A 6,258-nucleotide genomic window follows, 5' to 3' on the forward strand; every position below is an offset into this window, starting at 1 on the left:
TGTAATGGTCTTCACACCATTGTCAGAAAGGTCTTCCTAAGTCACCATATCTCTTTCCTAATGGAGCTGGACTTAAGGAAAAGAACCTCATAAGAAGGCTGAGTTCACTGCAAGGGTTAATGAGGAAATCTTTAGAAAGGGGCCTGGCTGCCTGCCATGGAACAGGAGCAATCAGGACTCCTCTGAAGGCCCCCACCCATGCTGTTTGCAGGCCTGAGGCACAGATCCAAATGAAGGCTTACGTACTACACACTGTGTGTCTATGGATTGAAAAGTTACAAGGCCAGCTAACTGTGAAATGAATATGCTCCATCGCCCAACCTTGATGAATACACCTTCAAAACAACGTGGCAGCTGACTTGCATTTGGAATGCATACTCCTTGAATTCTGTGCTCAAATGGGGTGGCACAGGGAGAACAGACCTCAGCTTACAGCCCACCCCCTGCTCCATCCCACACAACAGTCCTTGGGTGTGTGCAAATGGACATCCCTGTCCTAACATCTGAGCTCTTCCATGTTCCCCCTCCCCAGCACCTTCCCTTGGTTACTCTTCGGTGAGGCCTAGGAGCACACATCTGGCCTGCACAGGCTCTGCAATTGGCAGAATCTTAGAATGAGAGTGTGGTCTATACAGGGGGTCAAGGTTGGCATGTTCCTTTGGCCCCAGATTCCTTGCCCCATGGAGAGGGCATACCCAGAGGAGGGTCAGATTGGGCCCCTCTAGCAAGGCCTAAGGATGATCCTGGTAGGGCAGCACAGCCACTCACTCTACTACTAACAGGTGGCCAGCAGGTAGAACTACAAGCCTCAGAAACAGTGCCTCCAAGTCCCCTCCCAAGTTGTCCTCTTGCCCCTATTGTGCAACGCTCCACCACTCAGACTCCCAGCAATCAAACAGATCATTTACAAGGGTGGAGGTAGAATATAGGAGAACTAAATTGGATATCCAGTAACTCAGGGCTAGTAACAGTGAGGGCACTCTTACCACCCTTAGATCCAAGGGCAAAGGAAAGAAGAGGGATTGGTCCCTAGGAGGAGAGAGTCGCAGTGAGGAAGATAAGTTGAGAATCTGTGACCTTTGGCTGAGGGGGATCCAGTTGCCTCCCAGGTAGGGATCCAAGAGACTAAAGATCATGGCCTTACTGTCCTTCCTTCCTCTAATATTTGACTTGTGTTCCCCATTGGCCAAACTCAACCAAAGCCAGACAGCACAGGAACCTGTTGGTGTAGCCCAGATAAGTTGGCCTCCCAGGGCAGAATATAGGATGGAGAAGGATGGAAGATGGGTCCAGAGGAGCAATGGGAAAATATTGGAAGAGCCAGATGCAGTGGCTCATGCCTGTAATCCCAACAACTTGGGAGGCAGAAGCGGAAGGATTGCTTGAGCCCAGGAGTCTGAGGTTTCAGTGAGCTATGATTGTGCCACTGCACGCCAGCCTGGAGTGAGACCCCATCTCTAATATGTATGTATATTGTGCACAGCTACTAAATTATAATAACCCAGATAAAAGTAATCAGCAGCAAAGATAGAAAAAAGTTTGCATTTGTCAGCTCATGGAGGCAGGAGGTATAGAGTGTTTGGCTACAGTGGGCATGTGCTGAAAAAAATTAAAATTTTTAAAAATCTTTTAAGGCGGGCATTTATGAACAGAGTTTTCTCTCACGACCAATCAAAACTGAAGTCTTGATAACTTTGCATGTGTCCGATATCATGCTCTGAGGTGCTCAGGCAGAACTGCCCGGCAGCTCACACAGGTAATGGTAATGCTCCACCTGTGTTTCCCAACCCGAAAAGGTCTGGAGTCTTCCCAGGGAGGCCCAGCTCAGTGGAAGATGGAGGCTAGAGCCCAGGGTCACTCCCCGGCTGTGGCTTGCCCACACCCTTCCACACCTCGCCAGTACTGATGAAGGCAGCCTAGAAATAGGGCAGAAAGGCAGAGTGTGTCGGGGGAAATGGAAGGTTTCAAGCATGTTGGGTGTGAAGGGATGGTGGACATTGAGTGGAAATAGCCAGCCAGCAGCTGGACATGCAGGACTCCAGCCCATAGGGAAAAAGTGGCTGGATTTGGGGGAGGACTACACCTCCTCCAACAGCAGCTGGCCCAGAGACCAGCATTCACATGCAGACCAGGGATCTACATCCCATGAAAGAGCAGACCCATTTTTCCCCATTTCTTTTTCCTCCTCACTTTTCCCCTTTTCTCAACCACTTGCTCAACTCCCTGACCCCTGCCCTACATGTCCTTCCCTTTCTTCTACTGTCACTGCACCGAGAAGGCGATTGCACTTTCCTTACTTCATCTAAAACCTAACGATGGGCAGTATCCACCTACAAGGACCAGTTTCCAAATGAAACATCATGAAATTTAGATAGGCTACATTAAAAGAAAATCAAAAGGCATGATGCAAACCGGCTGTGATATTGGATACTTAAATGGAAATCCTACACAGTTTTCCATCAAAATGTCATCTGATCTGAGAGCATATGTACCAGCGAGAAGTGAAGTTTTCTGAATATCTGACATGAAACCTTCTCCGGGGAGCTGTTCTCTCAGCCTGACTTAGCTCAGCCTGACAAACAAACACCCGCTCAGTTCATCTTGAGCAGCGCTGATCTGAATGGGCCACATGCCAGGTTTCGCATCGTCCCTGGCAGATCTCTTAATTAACTTGCTGATACTGTCACTGTTTTGGAGTGGAGCCCTACCTCTGCTATTTTAAGGGGCTTGTACTAGGAGCCCACTGTCATTCAGCCAGCCTGTCCTCATGCGTGACTTGAATGTGGGCACCATTGTGGCACAGGAAAGGGACGCTGTGTGAAGCAGCCAGGAGAATCTCATGTCACTTTTTTAGGGCTCTTTGGCCCCACATCTTTCTCCCACCTCCTCCCTCCCAGGGTTTCCAGATCAGCTCCTGCCTTTAACTAATCCATCAACCAACACCATGGCCCTAAGAAGCCAGCCTGGGAGAAGGGCTTCATTGATTGGGGTAAGCCTTGAGGCCTTGGAGCCCTCCACCACCATCCCAGGGAAGAGGACTGAGTAGCACCCTGCACAAGTGAGTTGTAAGCCAAGTCCCAGTATGGACCAGCTAGTTTTGCCACATTCCCAGTCATACACGGCAGCTGTGGCCCTGGCCAATCATCTGGCAAATGGATGCCACGCTTGCAAGGTATTGAAGTAAGAATGAACAGGGAAGAATTTTAAAAATTACTTACTCCAAATCCCTCATTTTATAGATGAGGAAACTGGTCCAGAAAGCAAAGCGACATAGGTATTCAGTGGTCACACAGGTGGTAGAGGTCCTACAGAAGTGGGCTTCAGGTTTCCTAACATCGAGTGTGTCATATGTCAACCGTGCGTATCCCAACCACTGGTAACGTTTAAGTCCTGACTGCTGGTCAAGAAAACCATCCTCACCTACAAAGAGGAGGACATCATGGGCATCACTGAGGGGATTCTCTAAGGACATGAAGGGTGCTGCCCACTGAAGAATGAGCTATCTTTACAGGACCATTTGGAATTATAAGAGAATATTCGATTGAGTGGTTTCCTATCTCCTTTAGTTGAAGAGTCTCACATTTAGACCAGAGAAGAGGGATGGAGGGTGTAACAGAGATATGAGGTTTTGCTGAAGATAGTAACAACTAATAGTCAAACAAGTAAGAGTGTACTTTAATGGAAATGAAGAGTGAACACATAAAGAGATGAAGAATGAGGGTTAATAATAAACCTTTTAGTGTTATTTGAAAAGGAGATGAAGAATCGCGTATTTTTTAAAATGTTCGTCTCCATTGACTACCTCCATTTCTTCACTTTCCATTCACTTTTTTTAAAACATGCAAGGATGTTTATTGCAGCATTATTCATAGTAGCAAAAACAATACAAAAATTATAAAACTGGAAAAAAGTAAACGCCTACCAATTGGAAAATGGTTGAATAAACTCTGGTACGCCAACACCATTGAATAAAAGCCAAATAAAAAAACATACCCCAACAAATTGAATGAGGAAGCAGGTATGAGAATTTAGCTATCCTTCACCAAGCCAGACATCAAAGAAACTCACAAAAATGCAAAATAGTGCCACCCTCTACTCTGATCCTTGTTCCTGAAAATATAGGTATTCCTCATCAAATACATTAACTGTGCCAACATGTATGGGTTTATTATTGTCACCCTAAATGAATTGATACATAAATATCCAACAACAGTTTTTGAATGAGGACCACCAGGAAACTACAAATTCAATTTGAAAAAAAAAATTAGACAACCCAAGAGAAAAATTGGCAAAGAATCCAAGCAGACCTCATGAAAAGAAAATCCAAATGACTGCCAACTACATTAAAAGGTTCTCAATAATTTTATTACTAAATGTGTGTATGTGTGTGCACGCGTGCGTGTGCATGCATGCATGTGTGTGTGTTAGTACTGCACTAATGTTAATTTCCTGGTTTGGGTCACTGTCCTGTAGTTCTGTAAGATGTCAGCATTAGGAGAAGTTGAGTGAAGGATATATGGGAATTCTCTGTACTGTTTTTGCAACTTTCCAAAATACTAAAACTAGTTCAACATAAAGAGTTAAGAATGTACAGTATTCAAATTTTAATATTAGAGTGTGGAAACTGATTTCTCAGCACTTTTAGATGTTTTTTTTTCTCTGATCACCATACTACAGAGTTCCAATATGAAACTGATGCTAACCTTGCCAGTAAAGCGTGCTAGCGATAGTGATGTTGCCACCGAGTTATTAAGCTTGCCTTCCTCGTTAACAGAAACTGACTAAAGGAAAGGATTTCTTCTTCTTCAGGAAGATTTGGTCAAAGGCGATGATGTAATTACATTAAAGCAGCGCCACAAACTAAAGCTTTGTTTGCTGCTTGAAAATTTGCTCTCTGAATAGTTTCAGAAGCAGATATAAGATTGTTGATCTGGTTATATTTTGTGTGAAGTATAATCTACATAAAGAAAGATGCACGCATGAAATTTGTTCACACACATATTGTGGATAATTTTAAAGTAAGCACTCTTGTAGTCATATAGGTCAAGAAGTATCAACATACATATTTCAGAATCCCTGTCCCATGGCTTCCCTGATCATAACCCCCACCTTCTTCTAGAAGTAAGCAACTTTCTCACTTTTTAATAATCCTGCGCTCACTCTTCTCTTTCATGATATCGCTTACATAGTTTTCTTTTACCGATTTTTAAGATTAAACGTTTACAGGTATGGAATAGACTCTATGTGTTCTTTTGCATCTTGCTTCTTTTTTTTTCCCAACAGTGTGCTGTAAGACTAGTCCATATTGTTGCATAGCTATCGTTCATTTCTTTTCATTGCTGTATCCCATTCCCTTTTTTTAAAAAAATCAATTTTAATTTTTATTTAACAAATAATAATTGTATATATGGAGTACAAATTTATACACTGTGAAATCATTAAATCAAGCTAATTAAATATCCATCACCTTACATACTTATCATTTCTTGGTGTGAGAATGTTTCGAATAGTCTGCTGTAGCAATTTTGAAATATACATTATTATTAACAGTAGTCACCATGCTGTGCAATAGACCACTAAAACATTCCTCCTGTCTAACTGAAACTTTGTCCCCTTTGATCAACGTCTCTCCTGTTCCCATTCACTCCACCTGGCCAGCCTCTAGTAACCACCACTCTACTCTCTACCCCTAAGAGCTCAACATTTTAAGATTCCCCTGACTTCCACAATGGTTGAACTAGTTTACAGTCCCACCAACAGTGTAAAACTGTTCCTATTTCTCCACATCCTCTCCAGCACCTGTTGTTTCCTGACTTTTTAATGATGGCCATTCTAACTGGTGTGAGATGGTATCTCACTGTGGTTTTGATTTGCATTTCTCTGATGGCCAGTGATGATGAGCATTTTTTCATGTGTTTTTTGGCTGCATAAATGTCTTCTCTTGAGAAGTGTCTGTTCATGTCCTTTGCCCACTTTTTGATGGGGTTGTTTGTTTATTTCTTGTAAATTTGTTTGAGTTCATTGTAGATTCTGGATATTAGCCCTTTGTCAGATGAATAGGTTGCAAAAATTTTCTCCCATTCTGTAGGTTGCCTATTCACTCTGATGGTAGCTTCTTTTGCTGTGCAGAAGCTCTTTAGTTTAATGAGATCCCATTTGTCAATTTTGGCTTTTGTTGCCATTGCTTTTGGTGTTTTAGACATGAAGTCCTTGCCCACACCTATGTCCTGAATGGTATTGCCTAGGTTTTCTTCTAGG

The sequence above is a fragment of the Symphalangus syndactylus genome, chromosome 6 (assembly GCF_028878055.3).
Source record: "Symphalangus syndactylus isolate Jambi chromosome 6, NHGRI_mSymSyn1-v2.1_pri, whole genome shotgun sequence".
In the NCBI taxonomy this organism is placed as follows: Eukaryota; Metazoa; Chordata; class Mammalia; order Primates; family Hylobatidae; genus Symphalangus; species Symphalangus syndactylus.